This window comes from Globicephala melas, chromosome 11 (genome assembly GCF_963455315.2).
Source record: "Globicephala melas chromosome 11, mGloMel1.2, whole genome shotgun sequence".
NCBI lineage: Eukaryota > Metazoa > Chordata > Mammalia > Artiodactyla > Delphinidae > Globicephala > Globicephala melas.
In genome coordinates this window covers 88837286-88852955 of record NC_083324.2, presented here as the reverse complement: position 1 = coordinate 88852955, position 15670 = coordinate 88837286, and the positions used below count along the sequence as shown (strand labels likewise).

General features: G+C 40.2%; 1 pseudogene; it reads right to left on the bottom strand.

Moving 5' to 3' along the window:
- Nucleotides 1–5683: 5683 nt before the first annotated feature.
- LOC115866002 (glyceraldehyde-3-phosphate dehydrogenase-like) lies at nucleotides 5684–10196 on the bottom strand (annotated as a pseudogene).
- Between the last annotated feature and the right edge of the window lie 5474 nt (nucleotides 10197–15670).

Below are 15670 nucleotides of genomic sequence, written 5' to 3'. Positions count from 1 at the left end.
TGGGCCCGTGAGCCATGGTCGCTGAGCCTGCGCATCCGGAGCCTGTGCTCCGTAACGGGAGAGGCCACAGCAGTGAGAGGCCCGCGTACTGCAAAAAAACAAAACAAAACAAACAAACAAAAAAACTACAGAAGGCAGAAAAATAGGATAAGATTTTTAAAAAGAACAAGTGCAACAAACAGAAAACAGTGACAAACATGGTAGATATTAATCCAACTATATCAATAATCACTTTATACATGAATGGTCTAAATAACACCAATTAAAAGATACAGACTGTCAGAGTGAATTAAAAAATAAGATCCAAGAAACCCACGTTAAGTATAAACACAGAGACAGGTGAAAAGTAAAGGGTTGGAGAAAGACAGACCCATGCCAACACTCACCAAAAGAAAGCTGGGGTAGCATATGAATTTCAGACTACAGAATAAGGGAAATTATCATGGATAAAGAGAGGTATTACATAATGATAAGGGGGGGTCACTTCTTTAAGAAGGCATAACAGTCCTTACTGTATATGTGCCTGACAACAGAGGATCAAAATACATGAGGCAAAAACTGCCGAGAGACATAGACAAGTCCACTATTATAGCTGGAGGCATCAACACCCTCCCATCAGTAGTTAGTAGACCCAGCAGGCAGAAAATCGGTAAGGACATAGCTGAACTGAACAGCTCCGTCAATCAACTGAACCTAATCGACATTTACAAAATATAGGTAACCTGACTTTAAACAAAATTGGAAATATGAAAAAAACAATTAGGAAACCAGTAAGTTTAGGTGCAAAATATACAAAAGAATTCTTCAATTTACTGAAGTATGTATGTCTATTCTTTATTGCACCTAATAATTTTTACAGCTTTCCTTTAAACATTTAAATTATGAATCCATTTAGAATTTTCCAGTTTACCTTATCAAATTGTGAAATAAATCATCATAACCCTCTAAAGATATTTGGAAAAGTTGACCTCAGAAGCACCAGTGGATGTCACTGGTGATGTGACCAGCATACAACCTCCTAAGCAGCTCTCGCCAAAAGAGCTTCTTGTAATTTGTGGGGTTTTCCCCTTCCTAAGTCTGAAGGAGAGAGTGACAAAGGGGTGTTGTTCCTCCAGCCTGGAAGTCCCACTCTTTAGCGGCAATTAGGGTAGAGAGTGCTTAGGACGGTCCTTCTCCAGGGCCTCCCTGCTTGCCAGGCTGCTTTTGTCTGGTTAACACCTGACCTTCATTCATTCTGCCAATAACATTTACTGAGCACCTGCTCTGGGCCAGGCGCTGCCCCAATGGACCCCGACATTCAGATCAATGGGTGGGTCACTAACGTCACTATATACAGCAAAACGACGACAGGTTTTTAAAAACTGGAAATTCTCAAAAAAAAAAAAAAAGGAAATTCTCAGCACAAGTTGTTCGCTCTATTTCGCATCTATTATCAACCATACAATTCTCAGGTGGATGGAATGAAAGTCACAGCAAATCAAGGCCAGCTTTTTATCTATTTCTTCCCCTCTTCCTGTTCTCTGGCTGCACAGAAGCAGAAGCTCCAGTTAGCTAGTTGGGCCTTTTTTTCCTGAAGAACTTAATGAAATTTTCATTAAACTCTTTATTAAACTTTTCTTTCATTAAACTTCCAATAAGTTCTCCCAGCCACCTCAATTCCTTGGCAAGCTTCCTCCAGGACTTTAGGTAATTGTACTCATTCATTCCTTTATACATTCAGTACTCAGTGGGTGCAAGATGCTGTGTTGGGGATTATCCAAAATGCAAAAATAAATAAGCCTCAGTCATTGCTCCTTAGTGGTGTGCAATCTATCACATTCCTTCCAAACAGTTCTGGCAAGATTCTTACCTGTGTCCTGCATTTCACAAATTTGGTTACTTTCACTCAATTATGTTTTCTTCCTCGCTTTTCACATCTTTTGGAAGCACTGTAAGGGAATAATATAATAATCTATCTTTGTATATGTATTTGTAATTCCATAATCATCAGAAACCAGAGCAAACCAAAACCCTCCTTAGCACAGTTTTAAGAATTGGGAGGTCTGGGTTTGAGCCCCATCCATACCTGTGTAGCCTTGAATCAGCCACTTAACCTCTCTGAATCTCAGTTACTTTGCCTGTCAAATAGGACTAAATATTTCTGCCTTACCTACTGCATAGTTGTGTGTGTGTGTGTATCAGATGAACAAATGTACATGCAATCATTTTCTACAATATAAAATGATCCACAGACGTAAGTTGTTATTAAAACTTTGTAATGGAATCAACTTCAGGGTTTGCTTATGTGTACAATACAAATGCCATAGAAATAGTAACTAAGGGCAGAATTTGACCCAGGGCACTTAACTACAGCATTTTTATTTTAAGGGCAGAAGGAAAAGAACCAAAGACTTTTTATTCAAAGCAGAAAACTTTCAAACAAGAGTCAACACCAGCCAAGGACATGGTTACTAAGTGGCTCTCCTTGAGGGAAATTCAGAGCGTGAAGGCAAGCTTCAGAGAGCAGGAACTGAAAGAGAAAAGTCTGTAATGTTATCATCTTCCTCCTCCACCCTTGCTTAGAATTCCTTATCTAATCAACTGGAGACACAAATCTTAACAGGCAAACAATAAAACTGGGATGCAGTTTAAGTATGGATCATGACGGAGGCCAAAACACATTCCGGTCAGGTGACTATCATCGTGCCCAGAGGGCAGTAGACTCCACTTTTGCTTTAAGGGAACCATAAATCAAATGCCTTCTCTCCCAGATTTCTGAAGTGTTTTGTGGTTAAATCTGGCTAAAATACAGTCCTAAAAATGGCATTTTGTTCACAGAAGCTAACAAAGAAGCAAAGTTTATGCTTAACTCCCCTGACATGAACCAGCAAGCAAAAGGGAATGCAGTGAAGTGGGGGAAAGGAAGGACTGCAGCCACTCCTCATTTTTCCAGCTTGACTCCTGTGTGTTACGACTGGTTCCAGAAAAGTAGAAATAGAGAGGTTAGTGGAAGTTTGCTTGGTGTAAGAGATAAAATGAGAAGTGGTGAAGAGAATCGGAAAATATTACTTCAATTAGAAACAAAGACGAGGGACTTCCCTGGTAGTCCAGTGGTTAAGAATCCATCTTCCAATGCAGGGGACGCAGGTTTGATCCCTGGTCAGGGAAGTAAGATCCCACAGTCCATGGGGCAACTACTGAGCCCATGCACCACAACTAAAGAGAAGTCCATGAGCTGCAATGAAGAGTCCGCACACCGCAATGAAGGATCCCACATGCCACAACAAGGATCCCATGTGCTGCAACTATGGATCCCATGTGCTGCAACTAAGGTTCCCATGTGCTGCAACTAAGGTTCCCATATGCTGCAACTAAGACCCGATGCAGCCAAATAAATAAATATTTAAAATAAAAAAAAACCACAAAGAAGAAAATCTCAGACCCATTAGGATGGCTACTATCAAAAAACCAGAAAATAACAAGTGTTGGAGAGGATGTGGAGAATCTGGAACCATTGTGCATTGTTGGTGGGAATGCAAAATGATGCCAGTCCTATGGAAATAGTATAATGATTCCTCAAATATTTTAAAATAGAATACCATATGATCCAGCAATCCCACTTCTGGGCATATATCCAAAGAACTGAAAACAGGAACTCAAAGAGATGTTTGCACACCTATGTTCACAGCAGGATTATTCACAATAGCCAAGAGGTAGAAGCAACTAAGTGTCCATCGATGGATGAATGGATAAACAAAATATATGCTAGATACATACAATGGAATATTATTCAGCCTTAAAAAGGAAGGAAATCCTGTCACATGTTATAACATTGATGAACCTTGATGACATTATGCTAAGTGAAATAAGCCAGTTTCACTGGCTTATTAAGAATAATAAGAAAAAAGACAAGTACTGTATGATTCCACTTGAATTTGACTGTACCTAGAGCAGTCAAATTCACAGAGACAGAGAGTAGAATGGTGGTTGACAAGGACTGGAAGGAAGGAGCGATGGGGAGTTGTTGTTTACTGGGTACAAAGTTTTAGTTTTGCAGAATGAAAAAGTTGTGGAGATCTGTTGAACAACAGTGTGAATAGGCCTAACACTGCTGAGTTGCACACTTAAAAATGATGAAGACGGTAAAATTTATGTTACGTGTTTTTAACACAGTTAAAAATAAAACATTATTTTAAGAAAAAGAAAAGGAAAACCTAAATGAAACCTCACTGCCCAGATTAACCTTATACTAATGACCAAGCTCTATGCTTATACAGTCTGATGGTTTCCCATGCCTGTAAGGTCCAAACCTTTTAGAACAGCACCGGTAGTCAACAAATGTTTAATGTCAGGCAGATCACGTCACTCTTCTGCTGAGAATCTTCCAGAGGTCTTCAAAGGACTGGCATTGTCTCCCCAGCCTGCATTCCCACTTCTCTGTCCTCATCTCCTTTCACTTTCCTCTCAGTCACTCCACCCCAGCCTCCTGGCTTCCTGACTATTCCCTGACCCACTGGGCATGTCCTCCCTTTAGGGCCTTTACAATGGGCTGACACCTCTGCCTGGAATTTTCCTCTCTCAGATTCCCACCTGGCTCACTACCTGACCTCCTTCAGGCCTTTGATCAAAAGCTCCCTTTCTGGAAATGCCCTTTCTTAACCATCCTTGGAATTGCACCCCAGTCCATCTCTACCCCAGCACCCACTAACCCGTCCCATCTTTATTTTTCTCCATCGTGCTTACCACCAGGTAATATATATTTTATTTATTTGTTTGGTCTTTGTCTCTTCACTGGAATCTAAGCTCCATAAGGGCTAGTGTTATTTTACTCTTTTATTCACTGCTTTAAAAAAAATCCTCAGCACCTTGAACAGTGCCAACCCATCGTGGACTTCCAATAAATAGTTGTCCAATTAATTAAATGATTGAGTGACCACAGAAAGCACTTGCAATCTAAGATTATTGAATACTTTCTAATTATAATCCAAATCTTTTTCCTGTGACCACTATCCTGGGCTTGGGGGGAAAAAATTGCAGTACAAGCTCTTTTTTGTCTTCACTGCCCAGAATGTAACCTGTACTCAGTAGCAGTTGATTGCTGTTTTTTGGTTGGCACAGTCTCATCATTTTCTGTCGGAAATTAAAGCAAAGGTCATGTTGGATAAGCACTCAATTAAGTCTTTAGATGACGGCAATATATAAACAGACGACTTAGTCCGTGTGTGTAGTTAATTCTCACATTACTTTGCAGGTTGCTTTAACACTGTGGTAACATGATTCCTGCTAACTTGCTACCTGTATTCCATTATGAGTCTCAGTGTTTTAGTAAGCCCCCTCCCAACATTTGATTGTGAAAACTTTTCAACAGTATAGGCAAATTGAAAGACTTTACAGTTAATCTCTATATACCTGTCCCCTAGATTCTACTGTTAACATTTTAGCATACTTGTTTAACAATTAACTGTGCATCTATCCATCTCTAATTTGGGGGAGGGGGGTGGGTACAGTGTACTGCATGGATGACACATGACAAGGTAGGGCTCCTCAGCCCCTCCGTGTCTTCAGGTGTCTGGAATGGGAACTGTGTTTAGGACGGGAGATTCTCAGTGTGTTGGGGAATCCAGGTGGGGCAAGGAACCCCCAACAGCTGAGGGCCTCTCTCTTGCTCTCATGATCTCACTGGGGCTGGTGGTCCAGGGGGCTCTTACTCCTCAGAGGCCCCATGGACTATAAGTCCTACCCCTCTGTTGCTGTAGCCAAATTCATTGTCATACCAGGAAATGAGCTTGACAAAGCAGTCATTGAGGGCAATGCCAACCCCGGCACTGAAGTTGGGAGAGTGGGTGTCACTGTTAAAGTTGCAGGGGCCAAACTGGTCCTCAGTGTAACCCAGGGTGCTCTTTAGGGGGACCTCTGATGTTTGCTTCACCAACTTCTTGATGTCATTTTGGGCTGCTTTCCCTAGATGGCAGGTTTGATCCGTGACCAACATGTTGGGGGTGAAGACACGGAAGACCAGCCTGTGAACTTCCCATTCAGCCCCTGGATGACCTTGCCCACAGCCTTGGCAGTGCCAGTAGGAGCAGGGCAGCCCCACAGCCATCACACCACAGCTGCCCAGAGGGGACGTACATGGTCTTCTGGGTGGCAGTGATGGCACAGATGGTGTTCACGAGTCCTGGTTTTCCTTAACCCTAGGGCAGTAGTTCTCAACTAGAGATGATCTGGGGCCCTGGGGGACATTTGGCAATATCTGGAGACATTTTTGATTGTCACAAGTTAGGGATGGGTGCTACTGACAGCTAGCAGGAAGAGGACAGTATGCAGTACACATCCTAAAATGCTCAAGACAGCTCCCCTTCCCCCAGCCCTCAGTCCCCACAAAGAGAGCCCAACAAGTCAATAGTGCCAAGGTTAAGAAACCCTACCCTGGGGCATAGTCCTTAAGATTCTCAACTGAAAACTGGAGTATTAACCATGGCTCCTCCTCCCTGGCAGGTCTTGAACTGCAGTTTTTGTCTCCCCAGGGCTGTAAGCCTGCCAATCCTTTGTTTACCCTTATAGCCTCGCAATAGCTACTTTCCGCTTGGCGGTTTTGCCTATTGTCCTGAGTACACACAGTTTATGAATCAGCCTATGTTTTCAGTGGAAAACACAGTGTTGAATGTTGGTATCACCTATGCAGGATCTTGGCCTCTGAATGCCTGCCTGCTTTGGTTGGCTTCTGATGCCTTAAAAAACCTGTTGTCTGTTTGCTTATTTATCCATTTTGGTTGTTGTTATTACTGGTTTGCATTTTATCCAGCTTTTATATTTTTTCTTGTTGGCACGGTTATTAGGATCCAAGCTACTCTGTCATAACCAGAATTGTAAGTCTGCTATGCATACATGCAACCGAGTTTAACTTCATTTTGAAAGTCCTTCAGTTAACAAAATCTCCAGATTATTCTGATCACCAGTTATTTGAATAAAAACATGTTTAGGTTTTATTTTCTGCCCAGATATATGATAGGTGAAAATATTTAAATGATAATATACCTTTCCAATATTTGCTCGGTGTAGAAAATTTAGAAAAAAACAGAAAGGGTAAAGAAGAAAATTTTTAAATATATATTTTCCATCACCCAAAACAGCCATCAACAAAGTTTGTTATTGTTCCTTTCAGTGTTTCCTCTGTACCTTCCTAACAATGTTTTATTCAGGACTAACTCATAGGCCCTTATTAATTTATTTTGCATTTTTAAACAGTTTTATTGAAGTATAAGTTATGTACCATAATATTCACTTGCTTTCAGTGTGCAATGCAATGATTTTTAGTAAATTTACAGAGTTGTACAACCATCGCCACAATCCAATTGTAGAACATCTCCATCCCACCAAAAGGAATGTCTATTTACAGTAACTCCTTGTTTTAGTAGGTTGGCATTTCTCCCCTGGTTTAGCCTGTAATTTCTGGTCAACTCTGGTTTTCTGTTTCTCATGAGCTCTTACAGAGGTGCTAAGGGAAGGCAAGAAAGAGGTGGGCATCTTCTGGGAGGGAAAGGCCAGCGACAGACCTGTGTCTGACAGCCAATGTGGCAGCCATGGAGATGCACTGGTCAGGTCTCCCTTTGGGAGAACACATGGTGGGGAGTGTGGGTGGCTGACAGCCCACAGCTGTGCAAGGTCCCCTGGGCTCCTTCAGCCAATGACTGAGCATGTGGGGGTGATAGAGCCAGCGGATGCAGGACTTCTCGAAGGCAGTATTTGCTGCCAACCCAATCGGAAAATGGGCAGAAGACCTAAATAGACACTTCTCCAAAGAAGATATACAGATGGCCAATAGGCACATGAAAAGATGCTCAACATCACTAACTATTAGAGAAATGCAAATCAAAACTACAATGAAGTACCACCTCATACCAGTCAGAATGGCCATCATTTAAAAGTCTACAAATAATAAATGCTGGCGAGGGTGTGGAGAAAAGGGAACCCTCTTACACAGTTGGTGGGAATGTAAACTGGTGCAGCCACTATGGAGAACAGTATGGAGGTTCCTCAAAAAACTAACAGTAGAGTTGCCATATGATCCAGCAATCCCACTCCTGGGCTTATATCCAGACAAAACTATAATTCAAAAAGATACATACACCCCTACGTTCACAGCAGCACTCTTCACAATAGTCAAGACATGGAAACAACCTAAATGTCCATCAACAGATGAATGGATAAAGAAGATGTGGTGTTTATATACAATGGAATACTCAGCCATAAAAAAGAATGAAATAATGCCATTTGCAGCAACATGGATGGATGTGGAGATTATCATACTAAGTGAAGTAAGTCAAAAAGAGAAAGACAAATACCATATGATATCACTTATATGTGGAATCTAAAATGTGACCCAAATGAACCTATCTGTGAAACAGAAACAGACTCACAGACATTGAGAACAGACTTGTGGTTGCCAAGGGGGAGGGGGGTTGGGAAGGGATGGACTGGGAGTTCGGGGTTAGCAGATGCAAGCTATTACATACAGAAGGGATAAACAACAAGGTCCTACTATATAGCACAGAGAACTACATTCAATGTCCTGGGATGAACCATAATAGAAAAGAATATAAAAAAGAATGTATATACGTGTATAAGTGAGTCACTTTGCTGTATAGCAGAAAGTAAAACATTGTAAATCAACTATACTCCAATTTTTTAAAAAATAGGAGGGATATTGTAACATGGAAAGCAGTATGTGACAAGAAAGAAATAAGACTTTTCCTATCGGTGGCCCCTCACACTAGAGCAGATGACCCCTTGGGTCAGGAGTACTTCAAGTGTGGCTGATGTGAGGAAAGCCATAGACCGATCCCTTTAAGACTCACACTAAATTCCATCACCAGCATGGGAACAGTCCTCTCCAGCCAATATGGCAGATGCAAAGTTTAAAAAGCTTGGGTTGGCAAGAATGTGAGTGAAAAATAAATTCCAGCAGAGTCCTGGTGATTGTGTCATTTGTTGACTGACATCTGAAAATCCTTGGCAGTGTTTTAGGGCATATTTTGCTTTAACAAGTAGGGAAGATGCTTTAATTGGTGCCCTTTATTTATAATTTTTGTCATTCATGTCTGTGGAAAATTCCAACATCTTCCACGTTACATCATTTCTGGACATTTGGCAGTGTACCAGACCAGCAACTGTTACAATAGAGAGAAATCTCTTCCCTCACTCAGCAAACATATTTTACTGCTTGGAAGATTGCTCTCCATGAATACTACCTGATAAATCTTAATATGATTTTATAGATTATAGCTATCCCTCTCATAACTGGTTTTTCTATCATCCCATTTTTAAGGGTTAGTCAACATTTAATTTAATGAGTGCTCATGGATGTCAAATTCCATATGAAACAGGACTAGGTTTGCTCAAGGGTGATAAGAAACAGATGTGGTCTTTGTACACAGAATGTGTTATTTTTATTTTTTGAAATCAGAATTTAAAAATTAACTTTACCAGGGTGACCTATTTATTTTTTATTTATTTTCTATTTATTTTAAAATTTATTTTCTATTTATTTATTTTTTTATTGCGGTAAAATATATATAACATAAAATTTGCCATTTTAACCATTTTAAAGCATGCAGTAGCATTAATTATATTGACAGTGTTGTCCAATCATCACCACCATCTATTCCAAAAACTTTTCATCACTCCAAGCAGAAACTCTGTAATCATTAAACAATAACTTCCCATTTCCCAGGCAGCCACCATTCTACTTTCTGCCTCTATGCATTTGCCTAGTCTAAGTATTTCCTATAAGTGGAATCCTATAATATAAGCTTCTGGCTTATTTCACTGAGCATAATGTTTTCAAGGTTCATCCATTTATGATACATGTTGGATCATGTATCAGGACTTCATTTCTTTTTATGACTGAATAATATTCCATTGTATGTATATACCATATTTTGCTTATCCATTCATCTGTTGATGGACATTTGGGTTCTTTACATCTTTCGACTATTGTGAATAATGCTGCAATGAACACTGGCATAGAAGTGTCTGTTTGACTCCCTCCTTTCGATTCTTTACGGTATATGCCTAGAAGTGAAATTGCTGGGTCTTATGGCAATTCTGTGTTTAGCTTTTGAGAAACCATCAAACTGTTTTCCGCAGAAGCTGTACCATTTTACATTCTTACCAGCAATGTACAAGGGTCCCAATGTCTCCACATCCTCACCCATGCTTGTTATTTTCTGTTGCTGTTGTTGTCATTGCCATCCTAGTGAGTGTGAAATAGTATCTCATTGTGGTTTTGATTTGCATTTCCTTAATGGCTGGTGATGCTGAACATATTTTCATGTGCTTATTAGCCACTTATATAGCTTCTTTGGAGAAATATCTATTCAAATCCTTTGCCCATTTTTTAATTGGCTGTTTTATTGTTGGGTAGTAAGAGTTCATTCTATATTCTGGATACTAGACATCTACCAGATACATGACTTGTAAAAATTTTCTTCAGTTCTGTATGTTTTCTTTTAAATTTCTTGATAGTGTCCTTTTATGCATAAATGTCTTTAATTTTGATGAAGTCCAATTTATCTATTTTTTCTTTTGTTGTTTGTGCATTTGATGTGATATCTAAGAACCTACTGCCTGAGAACCAACTGAATAGCACAGGGAACTCTACTTGATGCTCTGTGGTGACCTAAATGGGAAGGAAATCCAAGGAGGAGGGGATATATGTATATGTGTGGCTGATTCACTTTGCTGTACAGCAGAAACTAACATAACATTGTAAAGCAACTATACTCCAATAAAAAAATAAAAGAATCCATTGCTAAATCTGAGGTAATGGAGATTTACTCCTATGTTTTGTTTGAAGAGTTTTATAGTTTTAGATCTTCCATTTAGGCCATTCATCCATTCAGAGTTAATTTTTTTATATGGTGTGAGATAGGAGTCCAGCTCTACTCTTTCACACATGGATATCCATTTGTTGGAGCCTATTTTTCTCCCACTGAATGGCCTTCACATTCTTGTTGAAAACCACTTGGCCATAGATGCATATATTTATTTTTGGACTCTCAATTTTATGCCACTGGTCTATGTGTCTATCCTTATGCTAGTACTGCATTGCTTTGGAAATTGTAGCCTTGTAGTGAGTTTTGAAATCAAGAAGTGTGAGTACCTTAACTTCGTTCTTTTTCAATATTGTTTTGGCTATTTGAGATCCTTTGCACTTCCATATGAATTTGAGGATTGGCTTTTCAATGTCTGCAAAAAAAAAAAAGCCACTGGCATTTTGATCAGGATTGCACGGACTCTGTCAATTTGGGAAGTATTGACATCTTAACAATGTAAGTCCTCCAACCCATGAACACAGCATGTCTTTCCATTTATTTAGGGGTTCTTTCATTTCTTTGAGCAATATTTTGCAGTTTTCAGAGCACAAGTCTTACATCTTCTTGGTTAACTTCATTCCTAAGCATTTTATTCTTTCTGATGCTGTTGTAAATAGAAGTTTAAAAATTCAGTCTTTTTGAGTGGACAGTCTGATGAATTTATAAACAGTAAATTTATACTGTTATGCAAGGCTCATCACAATCTAGTTTTAGAATACATGCATCACCCCAAAAAGTTCCCTTCTGTGTATCTGCAGTCAATCCTTGCTCTCACCTCCTTATCCCAGGCAACCTGTGATCTGTTCTCTGTCTCTATAGTTTTTTTATGTTTTAGACATATAAGTAGGTGCTTATATTTATATAAAATGCAGCTATAAACAATGCATCATCTGCCTCTCTGTTCCCTTTTTCTCTCTCTTTCACCCAGGACAAAAAACCATCCAGCTTAGGACTCAAAATGAAAAGCTGCTCAACATCACTAATCATTAGAGAAATGCAAATCAGAACTACAATGAGGTATCACCTCACACCAGTCAGAATGGGCATCATCAGAAAATCTACAAACAACAAATGCTGGAGAGGGTGTGGAGAAAAGGGAACCCTCTTGCACTGTTGGTCAGAATGTAAATTGATACAGCCACTATGGAGAACAGTATGGAGGTTCCTGAAAAAACTAAAAATAGAATTACCATATGATCCAGCAATCCAACTACTGGGCATACACCCAGAGAAAATCATAATTCAAAAAGACACATGCACTCCAATGTTCATTGCAGCACTATTTACAATAGCCAGGTCATGGAAGCAACCTAAGTGCCCATCGACAGAAGAATGGATCAAGAAGTTGTGGTACATATATACAATGGAATATTACTCAGCCATAAAAAGGAACGAAATTGGGTCATTTGTAGAGACATGGATGGATCTAGAGACTGTCATACAGAGTGACATAAGTCAGAAAGAGAAAAACAAATATCGTATATTAACGCATGTACGTGGAACCTAGAAAAATGGTACAGATGAACTGGTTTGCAGGGCAGAAGCTGAGACACAGATGTAGAGAATAAATGTATGGACACCAAGGGGGGAAAACCACGGTGGGGTGGGGATGGTGGTGTGCTGAATTGGGCGATTGGGATTGACATGTATACACTGATGTGTATAAAACTGATGACTGATAAGAACCTGCAGTATAAACAAACAAACAAACAAACAAAAAACAACAACTAATACTAAACTTTCTTTGGGTTATTTGTATGGAAATATGTTAATATAAATGTTTCAGATATTACATGAAATTTCTAAAAATCTTAAAAAAAAGGGGGGGGGCTTCCCTGGTGGCGCAGTGGTTGAGAGTCCGCCTGCCGATGCAGGGGACACGGGTTCGTGCCCCGGTCCGGGAAGATCCCACGTGCCGCGGAGCGGCTGGGCTCGTGAGCCATGGTCGCTGAGCCTGCGCGTCCGGAGCCTGTGCCTCCGCAACGGGAGAGGCCACAGAAGCCCGCGTACCGCAAAAAAAAAAAAAAAAAAAGGAATTACCCAGTGGATGTGACCATTTTAAAGAACATTCAGTCAAGTGAGCATTTAGTTGGTAATCTTGAAATGGGTCCTTTACAATATCATATGAACTGTAATGAATTTTGTCCTATGATAAATTAGTGATAAATGATCCATTTTAACAGAAGGAGAAGAGTCATTTTAAGAGTCATGCCTTTTAGTGGCCTCTTTTCCTGGAAAAGTGGATACTAAATGCTTTATTCCAGAGATTTACTGTGATGCCCTGTTTTATCATGGATAATAATAGATGACACCCTATCTTTATAGTGGGGAATATATCTTGTTTTTTTCTGGCTTAATATTTAATACATTTTCTCTTCACTTTGGATGTGATGGCCATGATGGGTTAATGCCCCCGCAGAGCTGGGCCATTATTATTTGTAGTAGCAACAATAACAACAGCAGCAGCAACAACAATAATAATAAATGTCCATTTATTATGAGCCATATACTATGTTAGGCACTTACATTTATCTCATATAATCTATATAACTTTAGAAGTAAGTATTCTTATCCAAATTTTACAGGTAATTGAAGCTCAGGAACCTGATGTAACTTGTCCAAGGTCATACAACTAATCAGTGGAAGAACTAGATTTGAATTAAGAGACATGTGCTTCTAAGTCTCACGATCCTTATCGCTATAAAACACTGCTCCTTGGGGCTTCCCTGGTGGCGCAGTGGTTGAGAGTCCACTTGCCGATGCAGGGGACGCGGGTTCGTGCCCCGGTCCGGGAAGATCCCACATGCCGCGGAGCGGCTGGGTCCATAAGCCGTGGCCGCTGAACCTGCGCGTCTGGAGCCTGTGCTCCGCAGCGGGAGAGGCCACAACAGTGAGAGGCCCGCGTACCGCAAACAAAAACAAAATCGAAAACAAAAACACTGCTCCTCAATAGTGCTAACAGGGATGACACTAGGCAAAAGTAATGAAAAGACAGAATTTTACCTTTAATATGACTCCAGTGCCTCTGCTCCCATATAAGGAAGAGGCAGACCTAATGTCTTAAAGCAAAGAAATGGCTCTAATAATGGGCAGATAGTTGGCAGCATTCAGACATGTTGGTGTATCTCTATTTTCACGCCATGCAAGTAGCCACCATTTTGGCTATGATGAGAAGCATCCCTGGGTTACTCTTCTTACTAAATAGTAGGTTCTGGTTACTAGTTGCACAATGGACTTTTGAATAGCTGAAAAGAAAGGTCTCTCTACAGCTTCACAGGAGGGAAGACTGCTGGATGTTGCACAAACTTTTCTGAATCAGAATCCACAGGTTCCCACTTTAATGTTTTCCAATGTTGATTTCCATTTCAATTAGGGAACCCAAGGTGGTTGTTAGGCAAGGGGATTTTCCCCATAGTAGTATATTACTGTCATATACTCTCTGTACTTGTCGAAGTTGCTCAGAAAATGGTGCAGAGTAGTGGTGATGAAGATTTACTTCATGTTTAGCAATAGTTTGTTACAAGGAGGAATTTCAGATTTCAAAGAGTTTGTTACATAAGAGTTTCAAATTGTTTCATGCACAGTAAATCTTCCAAATAATCCTCTGTGGAAGCCAAAAAAACCCCCAAAACAACAACATACATCCTGGCCTGTCCAAATGACCTCATCTCTTACAGCATCGACTAGTTACCAAATAAGAAAATCCTGGCTCATTCTTATGTCAGAGGAAGATATCAATAACCAGGCTAACCAGAGCAGCTCTGAGTGGGTTCCTTCTTGAGAAAACACCAATGGGTGTGTCTTCCAGGTATCTGAGGCTGGTGATTATGTGCTGAGTTTCTATTGGACAAATCTACTGCAAAGAGAGACTCAGAAGGACCGAGGACTGTTATGGGTTCTTTCACTGCATTGAAAACCCCAAATTACAGACATTGTCCAGCCACTGTTTAGAATCCATTAGAAACTGCTGTGTGTGGCTAGCTCATTAGAATAAAGTCATGCTGGGAGTGAGGTTCAAAAGCTGCAATTGTGTGAAATGTGAGGTTGCATGATTGTAAAGTGAATGAAATGAAAATAGCAGCTGAGCAGAGGATGAGAGCCAATCACCAGCTGCCAATACTGGATTTAAATACAGCTCCACAGTCCAAACCTAAACCCTCAGGATGATGGCCCAGGCATCATAGTAACTACACAGTTTCCTACACTCCCCTTTCCCCTGGAGCCTTTGTTGATCTTCCCTTTGAATTCCCAAGACACCATATTTTGTGTGTTTGCTCAACAGTTCTCCTAAGGAGGTCCAATCCATTGCTAATAATGACTCAAAGTGCTTTCACTGGCTCAGATAAAAAGCTCAGTTACATTAACCTACTTCTTCCTGCCAAATACAAAGGCAATGCAAGGCTCAGATGTTACTAGGAGTTGCTAAGCACTTTGCCATTCAAAAGAATAAGACCAGGTTTCTAAGAAGACATCAAAACCTCTTATCCTGAGGTTTATAAATTGTTCAAAGGGTGGGAGATGGGGTTGTACTTTTCATTGGGATGAGGGACTGAGAACCTGGAAGTTTGAATTGTCTGAAATTAACTGGGTAAATATTGAATCAGAATTCATTTGAGTTGTTGCTGTATCCTTGTCAGCTCTCAAGGATACAACAAATATTTATTAAGGACCTGTTATTTGCCAGGCTCTGTTCTAGGTGCTGAGGATAGAGCAGTGAACAAAATGGACAGAAGATCCCTGCTTCCCTCTCATTCTGGTGGGAGAAGACACACAATAAATGAAACAAATAAATTAAATATAAGTGGTACATGGTA